Genomic DNA, 26,361 nt, shown 5'->3' with positions numbered 1-26,361 from the left:
CCTCTTCTAGTAGATTTTCTGTTTAAGTTAGTTCCAAATTGGCTTGTGAAATCCAGGCCAGGACATGGTATCCAGATTTAAAGTTAAATCTTGGATGGATTCCTACTGATATAAAGCAGAGTAGGCATAACACATCCTCAAGTATTTATGACCTTCCAAATTTCCTGAAGCTTCTTCAGGTCTGTACAAAACTGAACAAGGCATCATATGCTTGGGGAGCAGGGAAAAAATATCATATTCTATAAAATACATCAAGAAACAAAGGTGAGATATTCAAAGAGGGAGGCAGTGGCTTAATTGTAAAATTCTCAAGACTTCAGTCCTGGTTGCTTTGCCCACAGGTGTAGTTTAACACTGCAGTTAAACTCCTTCAGCTGGCTCACTGTGAATATTACTGACTGTTTCATTACACTGAGCATTTCATTTATTGAAACTCTAGAGGTTTACAACTTAAACTCGGAAGTGTTCTAGTAGACAGAAGCTCGATTGGATTGGGAACTAGAGAATTTGGACAATGCCTCTGGTTCTTTGTTATGCTTCCTCAAGCTATTCCTAAGCAGTTTTTATTGTGTGTCAGGGTGCATTGTCCTGCTTTGGGGGGCCATTGCCATCGGGGACTGCCATTGCCATGAGGGGTTTTAAGTGATCCACAAACGTGCTTGGATGGGTGGTGCACATGATTGCAGGGACCCAGTGTCCCAGCAGAACATTTGATTGTAACAGAATGAACAATGTTAATCACGTCATCTGTCTGTGGTTAAAATGTTGTGGCTGATCAAGTTTGTTCAGCCTTGTTCATTTTGTACCAGATCAGACAGAATCTAGAATATAAAGTGTACTGTGTTTACAAAAATAAGCCTTTCTTTGGGCCACAAACAGCTAAAAAACATTAAAGAAAAAACACTTTGTGTATGGACTAAAATATTTCTCTAAGGTAAATTAGCAAAGTAAATTCTACTGTGTTCACAGTTGAAGAGATTCCATTACCTCTCACATTATCCCCCATAAAACATTGGATGTTTTGAGAATAAATGGTAGTAGACCCGGCTATGATTACAGCTCAGCAGTGGTATACAAAAAGCTTCTCAGCAAATAACGTTTTATTATCTTTTGTGTTGCATGTTGTTAAAGGCTTTGAATTGCTGCTGGGTCTTCATCCCCATTTGTCCTACAAGTTGTGCTGCTCCACCCAGAGATTATAAAGAGACTTAAAGGGATTTGCAGGTTGATTGCCTAAACAGTATACACATTAGTCCTATATCAAAAGTTCTGATTGGCTTGTTTCAGTCAAGCTTATCAAGGCCATACAGATCAGTAATGGGACTACAATTAGTTCACATAGTTCTGGACCCCAATAGGCAGACTGTTAATAATAATACATTTAATGTATATAGTGCCTTTCAGGGTACCCAAGGACAGACTGTTGCTTGTCTTGTTCTCTAGTGCAGTTGAGAAATAAATAATTGGGATAAGTGCATTTGCAACACTGACAGGGTCCGCTTGAGGAGGCCAAATTAATATACATAAATGTTGCGCATAGACTGTAGCTTTGCTGAACTTTGACCTATAACTTCATACCAATGACAAAGTCTACAGAGAGCTGACCTTTGAGGGGAACATTTTTTAATGAACCTCTTTTGCCGGAATAAAAACTGATACACAAAAGAGACATGGTGTACGGACAATTATAAAATGGAGTCAGTGGTACGCCCTTTGAATAAACTGCAAGGTCAGCAAACTTGTTGGCTCAGAGAGCTTTACTTTTCATATTTAATAACTTAGATCATATGCAATGGTGAGTCCAGCAGCATTAACAAACTTCAACAAAAGGTCCAAAGGTTTGCCGAGAGACTGGGAAGATGTCATATTTCACGCCCAGTCCAATCAACTCATATATGGCTAATAAACAAGTGATGAAGACATAAATTGCTACAAATTGTTAGATAGGGCTCCTTTAAAATCGGTATTCTTTTGTTTAAAAGTTCAGCATTAAATATTAGTTACAGTATAATTGTAACAGTAAATGTGTTACAGTTTTTGTGTATTCTACTTACTAGAAAGACAGCTGCAGCCTAAAAAATATTATCTATTATGTCTTCCTGATTTAATCAACTTATTCCCATTTAAGCGTAACTATTCCCCATTCTGCGTAACACATTTCATATTTCCCTCATCTTACTTGTCATTACTATTTACGATTTCTTCTTAACAAATTATTTGTGTTTGAGTATTTCCATTTTAACTTTCGCATTTTAAAATTTTCTTGAAATTATAATTTTAAATTATTATATTACATTTTTGAGTTTGATTTATCATTTCACTTTTTCTTTTTCAGTTTATTTATGCCCTGATTATTCCTAGTTGTGCAGTAATAATCTTTTAACTGCTTCACTTTTAATTTCTTTTTGGACTTTAAATTCTATTCACGACCAAAAAGTAGCCTCAGTACAGTCTGCAACTTCTTCCGCCATATGTAGGCCTGAGTGATGCACCTTCGCCAGATCTTGGGAAAGATTTCATCAGACTTTGGAGCGCACTGTCATCAGAGCAGGGTCTCTAAAAGTGTGTGTGCAGGCTGAGAAAGCTGCCCTGCCCCTCACACAGCACACTACTGACAGCCATGACAAAGAGGAGTCTCTCTTCTGGATTGAAAGTTGCCAAAATACAGCATATACAGCAGAACCCTATCAAAACATTGAAAAGTCTGAGGGGAAATAACATATGCCTGAATAATGTTTTATTTCTCGAATGAACTGCTTTGTTGTGATGCTGCTGCTCACACTATTCACTTATTCTGTAGCTTGCACGACCAATGCTGCTCTGTCTCCCTCCGTCTCCCTTGTCACTCACTCACTGTTTGCAAACACAGCCTGTTTGCAACGGTCCAATGATCAAATGATACCGTGCATAAGAACTGCCCACGCTTTAATTTTGCAGTGAACCACAAACAAAAACAGAGAGGCTTTTTTTTTACGAGGCTGGCCTACTTTTGAGCAAAGTGATATCATGCATGTTTTAACAGGGATACTCTGGCCTCAAAAGAGGTCAAATTAAAAAGATTCCAAATTGCAATGTGTGCAACTACCAATTAGATAGGTAATGAAGCCAGCATCATGATAAAAGTACGCCCCAAGGAAACGAAAATCACATCAGGACTACTGCATAATAACAGAATGCTGCAGTCGTGTGATGAACCGGGGTACAGGTAGAAGATCAAATACCAACAGCTTGCTTGGATCCGTCCAAATCTACCAACCCGTAACTATAAAGCTCACTAATCAACGTGTATGATCATGTTTGTTTAATCTTTACAAAAATTCAAGTTAAAATCTAGCTGGGTGCTGGCAGCTTCATCTGCACCGTACAGACGTGAGGGTGGTGTCAATATTGTCATGTAATTCTCAGCAAGAAAGCAAATGAATGTATTTCCCAAAATGCTAAATAATTTCTGTATGGTGCAAGAGTTGAGAGATAGTTTGTCTGTGTACAGCTAACCAGCGAACCCTAATCCTAAATCTACCTGCCAGAACTTGAGCAGCTTATTAATGAACATGTTTGATCTCAATTGTTCAATCCATAAAAAAAAAAATGTAAAAAGAAAGAAAATAATAAAATAAAAAAAATGCAGTGACCCAGGATAAGGTTTAAAATGCTTTTGTTTCTGACATACTTCTACTATGCATGCACACAGTTTCATACACCACCTTCTTGTGTGCCGCAATGAGATGCTTATCAAACTCATCCCACCAGAACACTGGAACAAATCCAAGTTTAATGTCTAATGATTGAATTACCTCACCTGTCTTGGTAATCCTGTGTTACCATCAAAGCCACCCTTCCACACCTATTAGAAGTCAGTCTGCAGCTAGAGGTTTTCCCCTGCCTCCAGTCTATGTTAAGCTAAGCTAATCACCTCCCAGTTCCAGCTGAGGACATAATGAACAGACGTGAATGGTATTTTGTCTTTTTATATTTACACACTTGAATTTGTGTTTTTATTTCCAATACTTAATATATATGTATATTTCATCCAAAATATACAGTATCAATAAAGGTGAGCACATTCATCAAACCTGCCAGTCCATCAGTACCTGCCTTTTAATTCTGCTTTCTATAACTGGTGAATAGAAGTTCTCGATGAACCCAGCACACACTGGGTGGAACAGCACCCACCTGTCCACACACACTCTCACACACAGACACACTAACGCACACAGCATGATTGCAGAAATAGTCTCAGACAGCTCAATGATGACTCATTCAATGCACTAATGTCATGTACCTGAGCACACACAACAAGATAATGAGATCTCATGCAGCTCCTGTCGGCCCTATGTGCCCTTTAATGTGGCAGCAGAACAACCGGGCCACTTAGCATGTATGTTTCCAGCGACACGCATTTTACCAAGCCTTCTGATTGGTCCAAGTAAGTCAGCGCTTCTAAAAACATGACTGGGCCAGACACACACGCGCACACGTGCACACATGCACAAACTGGAACACAAACAAGTCGGTGATCTGATTGGTTGACGTCAGCTCTGCGTTCTATACATCACGCCGTATCCGAGCCACAGGTGGCTGGGGAAGGGTGTGCGTTGCTGTGGCAACACGAAGCAGAGGGCGGGAGCAACTTATGGCGCTATGATGTGAGGAGACTGTCAATGATGGCGGGTAATACACGTGTGACTCCCTCTGTGTAACTGAGGGAGGGAGAGATGGAGGGAGAGGACAGAGGGTGTCTGAGGTGAGTCTTGGACATTTTCTGTCTCCTGCTGTAATCTCTGTATTACACTGTCCATATATATTGAGTCATTTGTGGCCGCACAAAATCATAATATGAACATTGACCACTGACCATTAATTTTCTACTTGCTTTTGAAAATGGAGAAAATCTTATTTCAGCGTAGAGCTCCGCACTGCGCATTGATTTGGCACAGTCCATCCCTCCCTCCCTCCCCCCCTCTCTCTCTCTCTGTCACTCTCTCCCCTCTCACTCACGAACACATCAATAACAGACCTGTCTGAGAGGAGCTCCTCCGCTTTGTGCACACTCTGAACATAAAAATTATGATTTGGAGGAAGGATTGTTGTTGGCTTTTCTCCGTAAAGAAAACAGCTGGTTGAATTCCTGAACATAATAAATTCCGGAGCTCAAGAGTGGTTAGTATCATGTACACCTCTGCATAAAACTGACGCATTCGAGTTAACTCTCAAAATGAGTCTGTCCATATTCTTGACACAACCTCTGAGACGACTCTTCACCCCCCCGTCAATCATCTACCTCTCTAAGTTGTTGCTTTACACCACACTCCTTCTTCTTGTCTTTAAACACCATCAAACAAGGAACAGCATGTGGCCACATAAGCAAAGTCCTGTCTTATACCAGTGTATTTTCAAAGAACAGAGTTAATATGCAGCAGCAGTGCTATGCATTATCTCCATGCTGGAATCTAATCACTCGTCTTATGATGAAGTAAAAGCTGCTCTGCATTTAAAAGTCACTGAATACGGATCACAATGCTTAGATAATTTGGAAATCTAGGCCAAGTAGCATCATCTTTTCCCTCATGTGGTGCCCTGATGTTCTTATTGGACTGACAGCTGAGATGTACACGTCTTCTTTTGGTGCATGATACACGTTTATCCAATCAAGGTTGGATGGATTCCACAACTTGGCAGCTGTATTAATCTCAGTTTCTTCCCTATAATCCTTCCAAGTCCATTCACTTTGGCAGTTTTAAGGGGTTTAATATGACACCAGTAACTGAGGAAACAGTGGTGCTTTCAACTAAATGCTAATGTCAGCATGCTCATAATGTCAACGCTAATATAGGGAAGTTTACAACGTGCAGTGGTGTTATAATGATCATCTAAGATTAGCATGTTAACGTTTAACACTTGCTTATTAGCACAAAAAGGTACAACTGAGACTGAGGGAAAGTCTCCCACTTTGCAGTTAATTAGTCATAAACCAAAGTATTGCACCGATTTAAGATTTTGACCAATTTATGATGACTGCACTAAATCAAAAAACTGTGATTGCAATTCATGAGTGCTTGTACCACTGACGTCATGTCTGTTCATGACAATCCATCCAATATTTGCTGAGATATAATACTAGAAATCCTAAATGTCAACCTCAAGGTAGCTTGAAAAGAAAAAGTCATAGGATCAACAAAGTCAGCAAGATTCAATCCTCTGGAGATTGAATGTCTAAAAAAATGTCATGGCAGTCCATCTAAAAGTCTGTCAGATTGCTCGTAAATCAATACTTGCACACAGTTAGTTGCACTGAGTGTTGTTACCAGTGGAGCTAGCTGAAGTCACAACACTGAGAAAGAGAAAAACTAAGTTTTACAGTAGACAGCGTTCAAACAGTATTAGTGCCAATCAGGAACAAATACTGATCTACGATTGGTCCTCGGTAGCCACCCTTACTTGAAGCTGCAACATCAGTAGGGATACATGAGGGATAGTGTTTACAAGCTGATGTGCAATTCAGTTTGCGTGTCTCCATTAAAACGTTCCATTTTACTCTCATCAGACGACAAGGCCTTTCTGCTGCAATTTTCTACTACTTCACCACTCCTCTCTTAAGAGCCTCTCTTAACTTAACTCTCTGCAACTCAATCAGCATCTTTCCGGCTTTTATGGAATGCTATTTTGTTTTTTGGTTTGGACTTAAGAGAAGGTGTACACCTGTGGATTCATTGTAAACAGGAGATACACCACCAACACATTTTAAATGTTAAAAAGGCCTTGTAATTACAAAGGATGTGAAATCTCACAATAAGAGCTTATATTTTAGTGTGGGAAATGTATGATTTCAAACAAGGTAGTAAAACATGCCTAGACAGCTGTGCTAGCACCTCCGTGAGTCCATATTTATGTAAAGAGGTGCTTTGAGCTAAATAACAAATGTCAGCCTGTTAACATGTTCACAGTGATAATGGCAATATGGTGATTTTATGGTGAAATAATACATGGAACAGTATGTTAACCATCTTAGATTAGTGTTGGCATGCTAACACTGGCTGATCAGCAATAAACTGAGGCCTGAATGCCTTTAATATTTGGTAACGGCATAGGATGAAAGGTCAGAGGATACAAGTTAATCTCCTCAGGGACCATGAATGTCTGTAGACCATATATGCGGGAAATGACTCAGAATAGTCATCAGGTCAAACATTGTTCACCACTGACAGGCAACAACTTAAGCATGAGAATCAGGAGAATTGATTGATAAGTTTACATATCATAACAACTTTGGGTTGCTTCAAGCTTCCCAGATGCTTTATTTGAAGCAAAGTCTCTTCTGTAAGAGGTTTCTCTGCCATGATGTGTTATTGTAAGAGAGTTCAAATTTAGTGAATGACCTTTTCGCAAAGCGTTTTTTCCGTCTCTCTTAATCTCCCGTCTGTCTCCACTCTGGACCATCTAATAAACCAGAAATGCCATTTAAATGTCAGTTAGTGATCCATCTAAATGAAAAGATAAGAAATGAAAATATGAAAAGCTTTCTTGTACTCTTTGATATACAATGTAACTGAGGAGAAGAAAAATTAAAAGAGAGCATGCTGATAAACAAGCGTAGAAAATAAGAAAAAGGAACTCACCGCTGCATTCTTCTCTACACTCTTACTGCTTGTTTCCCTCCTTTTCTCCTCACTGTCACACAATATGGGTATTCTTGTGAAGTGAAATCTGCCAGGATCTTCTCTATTCTTTGTGGTTCGCCCCCAGACTATGAAAAGCTGATGAGGTCCCCAAAAACTTCCCCTGCTCCGCGGTTGGTTCGACTTCTCTGGAGGAGCCCAAGGCAGGAGGAACGTCTGAGTCTCTTCTGTGAGTTCTGAAGGCCTCGTGGGCAATTGCTGATTTATGCTACCTTTTACATCACGAAAGTTTGCGTATGATGTAATCTTCTGAGAAGTCAATGAAGTAAAGTTGCCAGCCAGTCAATACTCCTGAGTCTCTCGCCCTGCTTCTTCAGAGGCCTGCCTGGCTACTGTCGCTATTCTCCCGCCTCTAAGGCAAATGGAAGATGCTGAAGTGAGTTGTCTACTGAGTATACTGAAGCACCAGGCTAGTGAGGACGTCTTACCCGCTTGAAGGACTGAAGCACCAGGATAGTGAATGCTGTCACTGAAAAGTTCCCTTCTGTTGACTGTCTGTCTAGAGTTAGTAGTGTTGAGGTATATGGTTGCCTGCCAGGTATATTGTATTGAAGTGTGAGGCTATTGTGGAGGTATATAGTTGCCTGCCAGGTTTGTTATATTGAAGTGTGAGGCTATTGTGAGTGTGTAGCTGCCTTTCTGGCAATATGATAATTTTCCTTCCAGTAACAACTAGGCCGGCTGCAAGTGTGGATCCGTACAGTTCAGGTAGTGAGCATGTCTGAGCTGGCAGGTGGCAAGAGGTCCAAGGTCATTGCTGCTCGTCACGGTTGCGGTGAAGAGAGCTTGAGAGGCAATATAGGTTGTCACGGTAACGGCAGTGAGAGGTCACAGGTGTGTTCCTGTCACTGGGTTGGCTGATTCGGTGGAGGAGGTAGGCAGTGGGAGAAAATCCCTGAGGTAAATGGAGAAATGTTGCACGAAAAGAAAAGGAACTGATAACGGATAATTAATTGCTGTTTGTGTCCTGTTTAAGTTCTCTGGGAGGTAGAAAGCAGATGAGGTTTTCTGGATCGGAGAAAGAGGAGAGGACGGTGGGAGGTCACACTGTGTTGTATCAATCTCAAGTTTTTTCTTCCATCTTTTGCCTTTTAAAATAGAATGCTGGTGGTTTCCCTGTGTCCATCTGAAACAGTCGATGCTTGGCTCTGCCTCTTAACATGCACAGGTAGGTTTTCCTCAGGGGCTCCCCCTACAGAAGACAGAACACACAGACAGGTTAGGGTATGACCACAGAGCAATATTACTGATGCTATTATTTTTGAGCTTGACCAAGGATGCCCCTTCTCACAGATTGAGTCTTTGACTTCTGGATCTCTATTCAAAGCCAAGAACTGAGACTCAGTTTGGTAACTTAAAGACAAATCAAGTTCTTCAGACTTAACAGCAAAGCATTTCAGGAAACAAGTTTTCTTAACCCTATGGTTGAATACCTGACACTCACCACCAGCCAATCAGGACAGAGGAAGCCTTTTTGAGGGTGGCAGAACATACTCAATTCTTTAATGCAGGTCCAGATAGACTCTGCACTTCTGGATTCACTTCCAGTGTGAACCAGACATTATTTCCTTCCTAACTTCATCATACCTGTTTCAATTTATCAGAACAAAAAGTTTTGGGTCCACAAAAGTGTAGGTATTGTCAAGAAGGGTGCTTGCCTTAGTAAATAAATGGCTTTAGCTAAGTACAATTTGGAGGTAAAAGTACTTTGAATGCTAATTATTGTTGACGAATAACCATAGATGAAAACAAAGCAAAGAAACAGAATGTTGGTTGCAGTACAGTTTACATTCACTTTAGGGTGGTTAAAATTGTTTTTTGAGATGTTTCCAGAACGGTAGAGACCAAAAAATTGGTCTATATCCCTGAACACAGGACAGAGTGTTTTTCTGGTATGAAAAATAACAGCCCCAAAGATGTGATGGACGGGCATCCCATGCTAAGATTTTCCCAGTAAATTCAGGCGTATTGTAGGGTTTCCTTTTTGAAAATGTTATAGTCTCAATGATTTAAGTACATATATGTGTAAAATGAACTTAAATGACTGGAGATGCACTCCCCAGTGTAGACTGGGTGGTTAGAAAGCAGAAAATGAAACTGCCTTCTTATTAACATTCTGAGTGAGTTTGTGCTGTTTTTTTTCCACCTGTGTAGCTTGGTTGGTTTCCAAAATTACACCACTATCAAAAGGACGCATTTCCACTGTAATTACAGTACATTAGATGTGGCATTACTGAAAAGAACTTACTGTCGCCACAACAAAAATACTCCTAAGTGGCTTTAATTACACGCATACTGATAAAAAATGCGGTCAAAAACATGCTGCAACATGTCTAATGTTGCACAGTGTGTTTCTGCATGTTACAATGGCTCTGTAGCACTGATAGTGCTCTCGGACAAACTAGTTCATTCTGCAATAACAAAAGCTACAGCACTTGTTCAGTATGCAAAGCAGCGAGTGAGTGAACAATCTATTGTTGGCATCGACATCTGAATTCACAAAATGTACAGACAGACACATACACACACACATTCCATGTTAATCTTCCTCCATCTGTGCAAGCTGCTCTTGGTTTGGGTCTATGTCACGAACACACATTTTGTGGTGTGACTTTTTCTCTGCAGACAAACACAAGATAGATTCATGCTTAAGACACATGCACACACTCGCCTACAGGCATGCGCAAACACACACATACATACACACAGACAGTTGGAGGCTTCACTGCACTTTAAGCGGTCACAATCAAAGTGACCATGAGAATCGAGGTCTGTCTTCACTTTTTAAGTGTCACTCTCTACCTTTTATCTGAATGCCCTCTGTCTGCATGTCTCAAGGCTCAAGCACTCTTAACACTGTTGGCACCACTTGTCGAAACATTGACAGGGAATTGGACAGGCAGATGCACAATGTCCTACACTCACAGACTCACTCAAAAATGTAATTAAACCGGGACGTGCCCAAACTTAACACCCACCTGCTTGGAGCAGGTTTAGAAACTTTTGAATGGGGAAGGGGCAGACTGGGTCACAGATTCAAAGAGGTTGGAAACATTTAAAATGTATCTTAACCTTTGAATAGGTTACATTGTTTATTCAATGTAAAGGGAAAAAAAGGTGGCTCAAAATATTCTATATGAAATATAGATAATAATCTAAAGCTGCCATATGTGACTCCAAATAACCTACACCCATAGACTATGATAAAACATAGACATAAAATCCACCCAAAGGAAGGATTGTCAAATGTAAGCTTATGAGAAAGTGACACCACTTCTGACCTGATTTATTACCACAGTAAACAGTTTCCTAATAAGTTTATGGTCTCATTTTGTGTCTCTGTTGTGTTTTTGTATCTTTGTAGTCCTTATGTGGTCCTGTTGTGTCTCTTTGTGTATCTTTGTGGTCATTTGAGGTCTCTGTAATAACTGTGCTGATTCTGTGCCTCTTTTTTGTTGACTCTCCAACACAAAATGTTAAGTCATTTTATACAGGCCTTTTCTAGTAATGTATCCCGAATCCTGAAAGGCCAACTACCTAGAACCTTCTGACTCTTGCCAAGAGGGCACCCGGGCTGGCCAATCAAATTCCATGGGGGCCTGTACCACCTCCACAGAGGCAAACACACAAGGACATTAATGAATGTCTTTTTAAAACCCCAACCACCGGTGTGTAGGCATAGGCAAGAGCTGTATAACGCCTGCACAGTATGTCAAAGTTCATGTTGCCCTCTTTGCCCTCCTTATATGTCTATTTGTGGCAAGAACAACAACAAAAAGCACCACACTACTAGTCTCTGCTCCCCAACACACCGGAACCTCCCAGGCAAACATATGAGAACTCAGCAAAGGGGCTAATTAAGCTGCAGCAGGAAACGCCAAATCAAAGAGACATCAAGATTAATCTTCTGAAGGAAGACGGCAGGAGAGCGAGCGGGGATGAGAGGAAAGAACCACTTCGTACAGTACGCATCATTCTGTAAGCAGGAGGGAAAAGAAGACTTCCCTCCCCCATTAGCTACAGTGACAGATGTACAGTACAGGCTGCTATCGGTCGTTCACCAGATATACAGTGTCAGAATGCAAAAGAAACCTTGAGTTTATGCCTGGTTGCCTGCCAAATTAGCTGTGAAAATGAAAAAAAAACAAAAACACCATCCGTCAACAGAATGAACAACCATTTGGCTGTTGGAAAGAGAGAAAGGAAGGAGAGGGGGTAATCTATCCGTCTAAGACGATCAAATTTAAGGCTGAAAGTCCTCAACACTTTTTCAAATCTTAAAAGATTTCATGAAAAGAGTAAAGCCAGCAATACATTGATTTAAATAAGTATTTTTCTGCAATGCAACAATGAGGTTGCACAGTAACATGGGTAGCCATGGTGTTAATAATCCTATATCAGAGTAATGTCATTTGCAAATCGGTTTTTAACCATGCAGGTGGCTTTGCTCTATGTATGGCAATGCCTGTCAGTAAGTGCTTCGGTCAAGACTCACTAACAATTCTGAAGGAAGATCGCTTAAACATTATCATGATTATAATTATAATGATTATAATATTTTATTCATGGACTAAATATATTTTACTGTAACATTTTCTATATTAAGCACATTTTGCACATTGTTACTGCATAATAAAGATTTCTGGATTCCAATAGAAGGGTTATAGGGCTGGTTGGCAAGTGAGTCGGCTGACTGCCGGTCGTTGTTCTGTATCTGACTGTGACCTTTGACCGCAGTGACCTGGCAGGAAACCAAAAAGGGAAGTTACCCTCCAGGCATCAATAGAATATCACACTGATGTTTCATTGCCTCTCAACCTGCTGACTTGTTTTTTAATACCAAGACACTGGCACACTGACCTGGAACAGCGTGTATGCATATGTGTGTGTTTGTTTGTAGTGAGCACAGTCTCTTGGCTGAAGCTCTGGCTCAATATTTGGCAGCAGGTAGGGGTGAGGTCATACAGTGCAGTGTATCTAGGACTCTTTTTTTCCTGACTCTTTTCTCCTTCGATTTTGGATGTGGATGGAGAGCTGAGCCTAGAAAACCCCCACAACCCGCCTACGCACACTCTGCAGTAACAACAGTGGGTACTCAGCCAAGAGTGGGTGTGCGTGTGTGTGTGTGTGTGAGACCTTCTCTCGTCCTTAGCAGTGCAATGTTACTCTGCACCAAACCCACCATGCTAAATTATCTGTTCTCAGCAGCTTTGTTTGCCATAAGAAAGCTCAAAGAAGATAAGAAATGAATATGTTGAAATTAATTAATTGAAAATGTTTTCATCAGGCATGAAGATCCACTTTGCATCCGTGCATTTTTTAATTTGGAAAGCAGTTGGGCTGTAAAATTAGGATCACATTCTTGTTAGCCACTGTGTGGCAATGTAGAGTGCTGCAGTGACGGAGCAGCATATTGGCTCCAAGTTATTATGGATGTGTGAAACTATTTCAAAGAATGAGACAAAGCATGTGATCCTATCATGCTGGTGAAGCCTGTTTAACAGTACAGAAGATCCCATAGTTTGATGGCAGTAACCCGTTACAAAGGCTGATAACATCCCAGCTTTGTTTTCACATTGGCTTAGGTGTTGTGTTCCCGATAGTGATGTGTAATGAATATTTCTCTGACACTGTTCGAGCCTGAGCGGAGCATTTCTTAATGTAACATCCAATCTGCAAACTGATCTCTTCCCCTTTATCTAAAGGATATCAATAACATATCACGCAATAAGAGTTGGCGAGGAAACTGCAATGAAATCGAGGAAAATATGCTACCGATTATTCTTATGGATATCATACTGTATACTATAATCTCAGTGTTGAGCAATAGTTATGCCCATTAAGCCACATTAGTTTTCAAGAAAAAACACACATAAAATCACTATTAATGATAAACTTAACATTTTTCATGTGCACAATACAAACTGCAGTGTTTCCTCTATGATTTTTTTCAGCAGCGGGGGCAGGCTCTCCAGGGAGCCGTGGCGGCGTAAACAAATGACACTTGACTGCAGATTTTACTTTTATGCCCAGCATAATCCCCTTTTTATTGAATGGCTGGCATGGAAAATGGCTTTTTAAAGACTGAATGTAAAAATAAAAAATAATAACAAAAAATACAACAATAAAATAAATTTAAAAAAAAATGTAATTTAAATTTAATCTAATTTAGGGTCCCAGCCTGATAGTCTGGGCTTCCCTTTAGGTTTTTCTCCTCTACTCTCATCTCTCTCTCCTGCACCATCACTTTGCTCTCCTGCTCCCTCACTCGGCTCTCCCCCTGCTGAACTCTGCTCTCCTTCACTTTGTTCCACTGCTCCTCCCTGTCTAATGTTACTTGTCTTATACAATTACATAAAACTTTAACGTTAGATAATTTACACTCACATCACATCTGATTACAAGTGTGAACACAATTTTTTACCTAACCATCATCATTTGAGTCAGTAAAAGGCTAATGATACCTGACTAGCGTCATCTTCATCAGGTGTCTTTCTCTTCTTTGAGAAATATTTGAACAAGCTCATCTGAAAATGCAGTCAGCAGTTACATCATGGTGTGTATATATTCGCATGATTCTATCAATTAGTTTACTCACGTTAGTGACACTGAGTTGAGTTGGCACCGGGCCCAATTAATTAAGCTACCGATATGTTGCGTAACCTTAGCTGGCTATCAATATTTTGCGAATGTCTATTGAACTTATAAGATCTATTATAAGTTTTCTTAAGCTAATAAGTCTACCTTTTCTCCGGTGAGTCGTTGCCCTATTTTCAAGATGATACTCCTCTGACTCTCCGACCTGGTGCCTGGGTGCTTGACGTGATGTCACTTTCAAGGCCGCGCTCTCGCGAGTAATTAACGTCGATGGCACCAATAAGTTCTTGGGAGGGGGGGATCTACTCCAAAGAGTAGATACTGAGCAAGATAGTTATCTAGTTTACCTCAGCACTCACGACACCCGACCCAGTGCAGGACTCTGCTGTGAAGGTGGAGATATGATGCGGCGGTGGTGTTTTTGCGACAATTTAAAAAGAAAAAAAAAGAAATTTGAAGGAGTGGCGGCTAGGATTTAGGAGTGGCGAGCCGCCACTCCTAAATGAATGTAGAGGAAACACTGAACATGAAAGTAAACTCCATGTTCTTGATAAAGTTGTCTTATCAAAATAACATTTAGCATAACTCTGACTCAGCAAGTACAGCATCTACACGCTCCAGTAGAGGAGGTGGTAGTATGCACCTTTAAACTTGGTTCACAATCCACCAAACACGCGAGACTGTCGCACCTGCATAGAGTCGCACGGTGAAGACTAGAGAGCCAAACACGGTGTCACAAGTGTGGATGTTAGTTTTCAGTTTCAGAGGAAGACAACAAAGTTACAATCTGCAAAATGTGTTCCACAAGGGCCTGAGAGTTAGTTAGTTAACTAGTTCTAACCAAGCCCTCAAGGCAAGTGCAAGGCTTTGAAGTCAATTTAACAAAATGGCAGAAGTGAGTAATTATAATGTCAACAGATGAAATGGGGCTTTTTTCTATAAGCTTTTATTGTGAAAGAAGCATCTTTTTGAACGTCACAACACCCGCAGAATGACACATTTTGATGCACTTGCTGTATAGGACCCACAATGTGGAGGTTCCAGGTAATTTTAGACCCTGAAATTTGAAACTTTTTGGCTTTGTGTGCTACTGAGCACCTTTCATAGAGAGAGAACTGGGCTTTGCCTCCGACACTGTATCCAGTTCTCATTGTAAGTCCATGGTTTTACATGATAAGTTTAGCCTATAATGATAATACAGTCGTTATCTACTCACCCCGATGTAAATTGAAAGTCGGTTGAAGTTTCATGGCAAAAGATCATTTCTTTCTGCTTCACAGCATTCTCCTAAACAACTGAGGTAGAACCCCTGAGATCCAGACATTATTCACAACCTCACCAACATTACTTACACTTTTAGCATAGCAGCTAAAGTGAACATTTACATACATATATACATACATATATATACGTCTGTCTGTCTGTCTGTTTTTTTTAATTATTATTATTTTTTTACTTTTAAGACCTCTTTTAAGACCTAGAATATAATAGGAAATAGAAAATGATGGAAGTATTATACAATGCTGGCGATGATAAACCAGATGAACTTGGTTCTCCAGTAAAATGGGTGTTAAAATGCAGAACTTAACACATTTCCAAACCAACATAATGAAGCAGTACACTAAAAGATAGGAAGTGGAAGTCTCTTTGCTTCCTGTAAAAACACTTACATCCTGGATGGATAATGGAACTCAAATAAAGTGGGCGATTAAGGCTGTTTTTTATTGATGGTGAGTAAAACAACCTTTTTCATGGGATCTTCTTCATGCATCTGCACTCTGTATCGTTTCTCTACTGCTCATTAAAGCCAGCTGAACACATCTGGCTTCTTTTGATCATCTCTCTCAGTGTGAACCACTGCGGGAAAAAATGCACCTGCGGTTTGACTGCAGCAAAGTAGAATTATTTTCTGGTTTTACATGCACGACTGATGCCTCGCAGATCACCAACGAGATAGACGAAATTTATAATTGCATACTTTTCAGGATAATGTCACCAGTTGCTGTATAGAAAAAGATGTGATATGAAAGGTGTAGGGGTCATTACTGTCTTTTGGACAGCAGCAAGTCACATGCTTACAGTAAAGTCGATCTTGAATAAAAAAAAAGACCTTGAGAAATAATGAAAAAAAAAAAAGCCAAAGTCCTTAGAGATGTTGAATCATAATTTTCTATTTAACATTCAACGCTCTTTTATATATGCATTGATATTCCATTCATGTCAACCCTGTTACGTGTGGAGTTTGCCTCCCGCTGTGAGGTCTGAGGCTCATTCAGTTCCACTCATTCCATTTGGGACTCTGATATGAGCTTGTGTTAAGAAGCAAGATTCATTATTCACAGTGTGAGCTAACTGAGGCTTGATGGCATGAGGGAACTGAATTGAAGAAGCTGAGTAAGGCTCAGCAGTGAGAACCGAAAACTGGAAAAAGTCGATGTCACTGGACATCTTACCCAGTGTTACTTGTGCCCAGTGATTAGGAGGATGTGTGTGGTTTGCTTTGAGACAGAAGTTTGCAGCTTAATTGGAAATCAATTATTATTTCATTAAGCTTGACTGGGTTTTGTACCTGTGGCTTTTCTCCCTTTGTTTTCATGCTTGGACTGATTCACAACAGCAGACTTTATTCATGAAGCAGGCACGTCCACCTCAGCCAGCAGCCAATTATACAGAACTGTCTTTTCCATATCTGAGTACTAAAAAATGCCAAAAAACTCTGATAATGGCTATAAATGTTTTCGCTTTGTGCAAAGTTGAAGCCCTCAAAATAATTAAATAAATCCCTTTATGCTGGGTTAATTGCAGCACCAAACACTGACGCTACAACTCTAACAAATCATGAAAATAAACAAAAGGTAGACAGGCAGATGATGAAACAGCTGCGTCAGTTCGGTTGACTAAATGAGGTGGAGTCTTTCTAATATGCCAATATGTACACATACGTATGATTGACTTGCTTGAACATGTTACTTTCTACTGCAGCTGACAATATCATGGGTATCTTGTGCAGCTTAAAACTATATTATTCCGCTTCTTATATCGCCTCGTATATCACCGCCTACACGACATCAAGGGATGGTTACACAAGCAGGCCACACGAGGACACAGAGGCAGGCACTCTATAAGGACAGCCGCATAAACGCACAAGCACTGCTGTGTTGGAAATGTGCATGAAACAAATCATCACATTCATCTGCAGAAAAACAACACAGAGGAGCTTTTATCCACGTCCATGGGTCCATATGAACACATTATCTGTGTAGGGGTGGGGACACACACAAACGCACACACACACACCAGCCCACTTGACACATCAACAGCGCAGTATGGGTGACCTTGGATGCCGTAAGCTTTGCCAGCGGCTGAGCCAAGACCAGGACAGAAGAGGAGGGCAGGGAGGAGGCAGCAGCATGGGAGACAGATGACAGGGGAGGAGAGGCAGAGCAGGAACAGATCATTTAGAGAAAAAAAGAAAAAAAGAAAAAAAACGATGGAGAGGGATGTGAGGCAGGAATGGAACATGAGGAAGTTGAGAAGGAACAAATAAGAAGAGGGAGAGGGAAGGATGAGGAGGAAGAGAGTGGAGGTGTGAAAAGCGAAGTACATGAATAACCTGCAATCGTCTTCCTATGGTTGCATAGCAACCATGCGAAAGTCATGAAAACTGATCCCTGTGCAATCTGCCAAAAAGGGAGAAAAAAACAGTACCACTCTGATTTTCAAGCACTTGGATGCTGAACAACTCTTCCATTTGTGCCACACACACACACACACACACACACACACACACACACACTTTCATACATCAACCTACGCACACACAAATCCTATACAGCTTTCTGAGGCAGAAGGGATGTGGTTAAGCAGAAATGATGAGGAGTGGTGAAAAGGACAGCAGCAGGGAGTAACATGAACAAAGTTTTATGGTAAATATATATATATATAAAAAAAAGAAAGGTGGAGACAAAAAGAGAATATTTTTGAACAATCCTCAGACATGAAGAAAGTCACCATCTCTAGTTACTCTTTCTTTAACACAAAGATGTCTTTGAATAATTTCTCATTTCTACTTTTTGGATAAAATCTTACTGAACATCTTGAGATAAAGCGATCTAAGTCAATCACATCCAATGAAGGTAAATGCCGTTAAGTAATGTATCTGGTATAGTGTAGCAGTGATTGTTTTGAATGCTCTGTATCATTGTCAAGAAAAAAGTAGCGTATCCTCTCTGAGTCTCACTCTAAGGATGTAGTTGTTTGCATCTGTAACGTGTGAGAGAAAATGAAAAGTATTTTGTTGCTGCTACGTGCAACGTGACGTGTCCTTGCCCCATTTATTATTTTCTTTAAACCTGCCCAGTTAGTCAAACCCAGGACTGGTGGTAGCAGCGTTTCATTTCTGCGGGCCACTGTTAGTGTGTCTACTTCAATCTGGCTTGTTATTTGCGTTGTCTTCGCTTAGCTTCGTCTTTATAGCTGGCCAGCTGACTTCCTTTCAAGCCTCTGAGATTAAAAGCTAAATTATGGACATTGTGCTGAGACAAGGAGTCAACTCAGGGATGTACATTGGGGGGCATAGGAGACATTTTTCTCACAATGGACAGGCCATAATGGAGGAAGCAAATCTTTTGATTTGTATTCATCCCAAGTAGAACTAAAATTGCCATAAAAACATCAGTGTAATGGTTTGGATTTAGTTAGAGTTCTAAAACAGAATGTCTGTTGCCATAAAACCAAATTACAATAAAAATGGAGATCATATTGGACATGACATTAGCACTTCCTATTATAATTCTGAAGATGTAAGCCAAAGGCAAACAGGAACATTCGCTGTCATTAGTCTCATTACCTATTCATTAAAATGTACTCTAACACTGCAGTGATGGTACAGACTGCACCGCTATCATTAAGTCAGTGCAATATCCTGATCTGCTGGCTGTCGCAGACAAATCCCTCAATGAAATCTTTAGCAGGGGCCCATTCAGCAGCATGGCACCTCAGATTAATCCCTCCCACTTTGCATTGTGTCTACTGTTAAAACATTTACATCTTAATGTGCCTGGGAAGCTGTTGGACATCAGGGAATGCATATCTAGAATGTCTATGTAAATATCAGTTCAACAGCTGCCAAGTCGGACGGAAAGCATTCCCTTTCTCCACTCAGATTTTCCCAGCTGCTGTGGTGAGATCAAACCGCTCTGGTCACATGACCACTTCTTTGCCTCCTCTTTAGTCCACTTACTTTCAACTCCCTACTCTCTGAAACAATCCTATTTAGCAACAGATCACACGCAAGGTTTCTGTCTTTCCGAGAGGCCAATGACCTACTTAGCAAGTTTATACCCAAGTCTTCTGGGCAGGCACTTATTAACCCTGCTATTCAACTAAATACACAGTGTGTTGTCCTCCATTCCAGCCAGCTTTGCAGCTATCCCTGCAACAGTGACAGGATAAAACATCAGGCGTCCAGCAAAGACATCATGACAATACAAACCGACACAACTATGGTCCTGTTTTGCATAGTTGCAAGAGGGTCATGCTATTTAAGCAGCACAAAAAAATAGGATCACGACTGTTAAAAACTATTTAACCCCTTAAGGAACACCATTCCAACATAGGAACACCCTTGTTTTTGGACGGAAACCAAAACCTGTGTTCCAACCTCTGTAAATCTGTGTCAGTATGTCATAGAATCACACTTATACTTCTAGAAAAAACTTGAGGGTGTTATCTTTCCAATGGTACCTTACCAAGCACATCCCTGAGTCTCAAACTATGTGGGAGCTGTCATGCTTTTAATTTCGGTATGTCATTTTGGAAAAAGAACCTTAAAATGGGGGCGTTCATTAAGTGGTTAAACTATATTAAGTCAATTGACCGTTCAGTAAACCTACAAACTGTGATTGTCTAATAACAGGGTTTCTGCAGGTTTGAACAAGTCAAATTTAAGACTTTAAAAGACCTTTTTAAGACCATTTGAACTAAATTTAAGACCTACACAAAGTGCGAAAAAGTAAGGAAAATAAAATTCCCAGAATTACTTTAAAAAATAACAAAAATTTTGCCATTTACAGAGCAACTCAAACAAGAATGGAGTAAGTGAGTGAGTGAGTGAGTGAGTGAGTGAGTGGGTGTTATTATAGTTTTATAATTTTCATTAGTTTTTATTTGAATTTAGTTTTTCAGTTTGTTTTTATTTCAGTTTAGTTTTAATTAGTTTAACAGGTGATTAAGAGTTTAGTCTTTATCTAGCTCAAAATCCAAAGCACATCCACTTTTAACGTCAGAGTTGAAACAAAAATGGTTTGAATGTTGCTTGGCTTCGAGACAGCAGAGGCAGCACAGAGTTCGGGTTGAGCAGAACTGGATGAACTAAGACCGGGAACTGGTGATAAAGGTGTACAGAAGTGTGTGATAGTGTGAATTCGCTGGAGACTTTTAGAAGCCAACTGGTGTTTTTCCGATTTTGTGTGTGACACCAGCACTTTCACACCAAATGTGCCCAATTTGAGGGTCCTCTTGCAGAGTGTACACTGCGCTTCAAATTCATTATTAGGGTATGGCTTTTAACCAACTGAATTCTGGTTGTTCAAGCCAACACTTTCCCATAGCTGTAGCAGATTCTTCAGTCAAAGTCTTTCTGGAATCGGGCTGTTGGCAAAATGCCACTTATGTTCCTGGATACTTCAGAAAGAAGTACAACACATGGAACTAACTGAATCACACCAACACATTTCCCCTAAACAAAAAACAAAAACCAATAAAAGGCCACGATGAAAGCAGTAAATGAACACACATATTTAAGACTTAACTAAATGTAATTTAATACCTATATTTAAGACCTATATGCAAAATATGGACGTATTTAAGACTTTTTAAGGCCTAAAATTTATTTTGAGACTTTTTAAGACCCCATGGAAATCCTGTAATAAAAGCATAGCAAATACAAATCTGTGGATTTCTTCACATGTTGAACCAACTGCAGAGGACTTTAGTGAGACCACTACTCAATTTTTAACATGTTTTGAGGACTGTGCCCCTTTATACACCTTTCATAAAAACAAAAACATTAGATGAAAATTTTAACAAATGAATTAAACAGTGTGGTTATGCGCCATACACAACGCAGTTTGTCCTGCTAACAAGGCTGAAACAAGATCATATTTCATGAGAAAATATTTTTTGTATTTCCCTCTGATGGGCTCAGGCTGCTTTGCCTCAACTCTCTGTGATTCACAGAGATTCCTGAAAGCAACCTATAGCTGCTGCATTAACGTCTGCACAACACAACACCGAGCCATACTTGTTCTTGTGTGCAGTCTTGGCCAGGTCACTCTTGGAAAAGAGGTTTTAAATCTCAATGAGTTTTTTAACCTGGTTAAATAAAGGATAATAAAAATGTATGTTCTTGTTGAATAGTAATTCATATTAGCTGACTTGCTGAGTTATATGTCTTGGTCGCTGTTTGGCTGTGTTAGCAAAGTTATCAACTCGCTGACTTTTGATCATGAGCCATGTCTGCCCATTTCCACAGAGGTTTACCTTGCAGCATGTTATAGCCAGGTGTTATTCTCTCTGGTTCAAGTTACGTTGGCTTGGCGCACTGCTATTGTACTGAGTTGTGTGCAGTGCTTCTGAAAACTTTGACAGCAAATTTTGACAGCAAAAACCTTAAGTATGCATGTTTACTTCAAGACATACATTTTCAGGATATAACGTTGTTATGGTGAGTTTTGTTTGTTGTAGACATGTATTGTTACATACTGTTACCTACATAATATTGTTTAATCACAGCGGCATTTACACAAAGCATATGCACTGTGCTTAAGCTAGTCCTAGACCTGTTTATAGACTTTAGGGATAGAATGCGTAGAGGAGCAGACGTCCTAATCCTTTTGACTGTTTACAACCCCAGTGAAGTTACCCAATATTTGGGAAACACATTGGTTAGTTCTAATACTGATCCGTTCTTTTTTTTTCACAACCTTAACAGTGACACCATGTTGCGACATCTTTTTTGAGAGATTGTTGTAAAACTGAATAAAAGTCTTTACTTTAATTATTCCTCAAGGACTGGATCCACACTGCGACACAAGTGCAACACTGTTTCGTTATTTCCATACATGGATCGTATATTTCTGTGACTATCTTTAGCATAAGTCGTTTAGCATGATCTCATGTATGTAGCCATCAAGCTAATATTAAACACTACCTTCATAGTTCCTGCTTTGAAATGAGTCTGTTGGAAACATTACCAAATTCAGTGGAGACATTGTTTTCAACCAACTCACGGGGCTAAATTCTTCCTTCGGCAAAACACCTACATAATACATTTCAAAGAAAACGATTAATTCTAACAAACCACAACAAATTAAATGAAGATAGGCAAATGCCCTATATTACTGTACTGACATTTTACAGTCCAACTCATGCACTCATGTGTGAAGACATGTGGGCTGTGTGTGTATTAGAATTTGAATGTCAGGTTACTTTTATCTATGGTTTACCATGCAATGTGGTACATGAGAGAAGAATATTTGTCAAACATATGGATGCTTTACACGCACACCCAAGGCTTTTCACGGAACATGAAAAAAGAGAAGCGGTTTGAGTATTACCCAGTATTTTTGTAAGATGACAATTTAGTACAAATTTTAAACAGATTTTCAGAGAATTGACAAAATAAAATGACCAGGAAATAAAAAAGTACCATCAATTAAATATTTGTTAGCTACACTGGTATGTTGTTCTCTAGATGAATTACAGTGCAGGTGAGAAGAGTGAAAGGCAGCTTCCTCATTTCCAACACTACAATAACCACAACCACTCCAGTGGAGCTGCTCAGTGTCCGACAGATCAGACTGAGGTTGTACTAGGCACTTTACAGATGTGAATGTGTAACTTTGTGAAAGTGACTAGGGCGTTTCTGGAAAAGACTATAACTGAATTAATAAAAGGCCGAACCCTGGGAGGACAGTGGCCAACTTACAATATTGAACTATTTTCTAGCTTAAACTAAAGACTTAGACTGTTTTATTCATCCTTTTGGGAGGTTCCCTCAAGGAAATTGAAGCTCCACTGTTACACACTAGATGCACTAATGCACTAAGGTTAATTTATAGAGAATAATGACAATGAAATAATAATACAATTCAAAAAACAATAAATCATTTAAAACCTTGTTGAAAAATGTATCTAGATATGCAATCCATTACAATGTTTTGAAAGAGTGCAATGAAATTCTCCTTCATCCTTTGTGCAAAGGATTACTACTATAAATAAAAAAGACTGGAATAGTGCTGATACTAAAACATAAAACTGAGGACCAGCTAAGGACTTTACAACCAAACACGAGTTACCATAAAACAATACACCAGCATGTCACTGCTGCTTCATCTAACTGAAAAAATAAAAAAACAACCTCAGAGGACTCAAATTGGGTCAGCACACATATATCGCAGCACCAAGGCAATGTCACAATTGACCCCAACGTGATGATGGGTTCATCCCACGGTCAGCTGTCAGCTGGAGTCTTGATTTCAAATCAATCACGCACCATCAACAAAATGGGGGGATAAATAGATAAAAGAATGAGGACAATAATGGTGGTGGTTTGGTGGGTGCTCGGATGGGAACAGGGGCTCCCTTGTCTCACCACAGTCCACCCGCATTATCTGGGCCTCAAACTAGATTTTCCAAACCTTCCCAGCAGCACTGGACTGGAAAAACATCAACGGATGACCAGATATTGCTCAACGATGCTGGATGCTTTGAGCTGCTTCATTAATGCTTCATGCCACTGAGCGTTGTTTTGGAAATGAGCTGGAGTGTTTGTTGTCCTGTCAAAGCATTTAGGGCCCCAATCATCCCTCATCAGAGAGGAGCGAATTCTAACATGATGAGCACGATGAGCAAAAACAAAGAATGGAATTCACAGATAAACAAACCAGTACGCAAAGATACCGATACACATAAAGATGTCCACCCTCAAGAGAGACACGTTTGTTTATCTCACAGAGTGGGGACACATGACATCTCACTGTGCTTTGATATGGTCAGTGAGCTACATTTAAAAAAAGGCTTTTTTAAAAGACAGATGGCTAAGGTAAGATGGTGCAAACAAAGACAAATACCAATTTTGTATTTTGTACAATTTTGTACAATATTATGTCTATATCTCTATATGTATATACAAGTTTGTTTTATTCTATTTCATACCTTTTTAAATTATATTGTTTATTTTTTTCATATTGTTATTGTTTTTTTTTTTTTTAAATACTCTGTCCTTTGGCTGCTGTGGCACACAAATTTTCCCGTTTGTGGGACATTAAAGGATTACTGATTCTGATTCTGAACATACAGATTTAGTGAGTGCAAAAAAACAAGGAATTGGTGGAATAACAAATTCCGTCTCAGATCGTCTTACAACAACAACCATAGGGTTAAATTGTAGGGTCAAGGTGGAGAATAACCAATGATGGAATGTAACTAACTACAAGTCACTCACACTTCCATTTTCTGCTACTTAACACTTCCACTCCACTACATTTATTTGATAAATTCAGTAATTTGTTACTTTGTAGATCCTGATATTTAAGTGTTGAATGGCCATTACTTTGTGAGGTGTAATCAATCATAGTGCTGTGGGCGGCAAATTGACTGTTTACCACAGAGTGGTGACTACAGATTGAGAGAGGATGCTTGCATCAGAGCAATTTTTTTATCAGTAATCAGAAAAATGCTGAATGTCTGCCAAGATAATTGTCAAAGCCAGTATTACAGTACTATTTACTGTAGTACCATTGTATTTCTTAAAGGAGACGAGTGTGTTGTGCGCCTCCAAAGCCCAACAATTGCATCACACGCATGTCTGACAATGAGCAATAACAGTGCAGTTTGATACTGGAAAACCAACGAAGTGTCTCTGTGTGTTCACCTTTTAATCATTTTGTAGTTTCTCAGGGAATCTCTTTGGTTTCAAGTTTCTCTCCAGTGTCCCTGTTTGAGATGTCACCTGTTTTTTACCGTTTCATCACGTTCACTTTCGGCTGTTTGATCTTGTTACTGCTAGTGAAAACACAGCATTTCCTGGTTTTGCTGCTTCATAACAAAAGCTTTTAAATGACAAAATAACATAGAACCTTGGCTAAGAATCTATACGAATCTATACTAAGAATCTATACGAAGATAACCATGTTTGTCATCCAGCACTTAATTGGTAGCGATTCTTTCATAATAATAATGACGTGCCTGAGTATTATATATGCCATTACTCAGGCACTTCATTAGTTAAAAACAAGCTTTCAAGCAGGTGCCCCTGTTGTAGTGGAAATGCAAATCCCTTTCACGTCAAATTGAATTGAGCCACACTAGGTAGATGTATATGGAAAGATGCTATGGCAGCTTACCTGCCTGCTCAACAAAGCCTGTGTTTTTTGGTAACAATTGGTAGCACTGATTCTCCAGTCAGTGCTATTTAGCCAATACATTAGAGGAGGTCGCTGTAAGATGACAAAAAAAGAGCTCCAGTTATACCTCAAACAAAGAAAATTTGGAAAAATGCTATGTAAAAATGTTTTGTTTTGTTTCTTGCATTATTTAAAGAAATTGTGTATACATGAATTCTGAATTGTGTATACCATTTCTTAAGTCTGTATCCATTGAATTTGGTTATCAAAAGACTAACTTTTCTGACCAAGTGTACTGATCAAAATGCTTCAAACTCCTTGTGTGAGAACTTTGGACAACCCTCATCTGAGGCATGCTGGGAGAGTACTGCTGCGATGTCTCTCTGTGTTAACACAGGATATTCTACACAGCTGGGGATGAACATGAATCATATTGCTCGTCGGTAACACTGCATTGCAAATGAAGATGTCACCCCTGGGCCCATAAGCTTTCATCTGTGGGTCTGAACTGGCATGTGAACAGGACTGAAAATAAATCGAACTCCTTGTACAAATTCTCCCACTGGATCTCTTTTTATGATTCCTAAGAAAATAACAGGGATTATTTTGTTGAATGTGAGAGCTCATGTAACTGACTCCCCCAAAATCCTTCTGGCAAAAAAAAGCGGAAACTAATTCTT

The 26,361-nt window shown here is 39.7% G+C and overlaps 1 protein-coding gene across 4 annotated transcripts in view; it reads right to left on the bottom strand.

The window, feature by feature from the left end:
* Nucleotides 1-26,361, bottom strand: part of LOC115574780 (thyroid hormone receptor alpha) — a 107,585-nt gene that overhangs the window by 60,080 nt on the left and 21,144 nt on the right. For 3 of the 4 annotated variants that reach the window (XM_030406382.1, XM_030406386.1, XM_030406385.1), the window contains one exon: nucleotides 7,617-8,868. The gene's annotated coding sequence lies outside the window, so the exon portion shown is untranslated. Of the gene's footprint in view, nucleotides 1-7,376; nucleotides 7,438-7,616; nucleotides 8,869-26,361 lie in introns of all 4 variants that reach the window. The other variant, XM_030406384.1, reaches the window with a different exon arrangement.

The sequence above is a fragment of the Sparus aurata genome, chromosome 23 (genome assembly GCF_900880675.1).
Source record: "Sparus aurata chromosome 23, fSpaAur1.1, whole genome shotgun sequence".
NCBI classification, from domain to species: Eukaryota; Metazoa; Chordata; class Actinopteri; order Spariformes; family Sparidae; genus Sparus; species Sparus aurata.
This window is presented reverse-complemented; position numbering and strand designations above follow the sequence as displayed.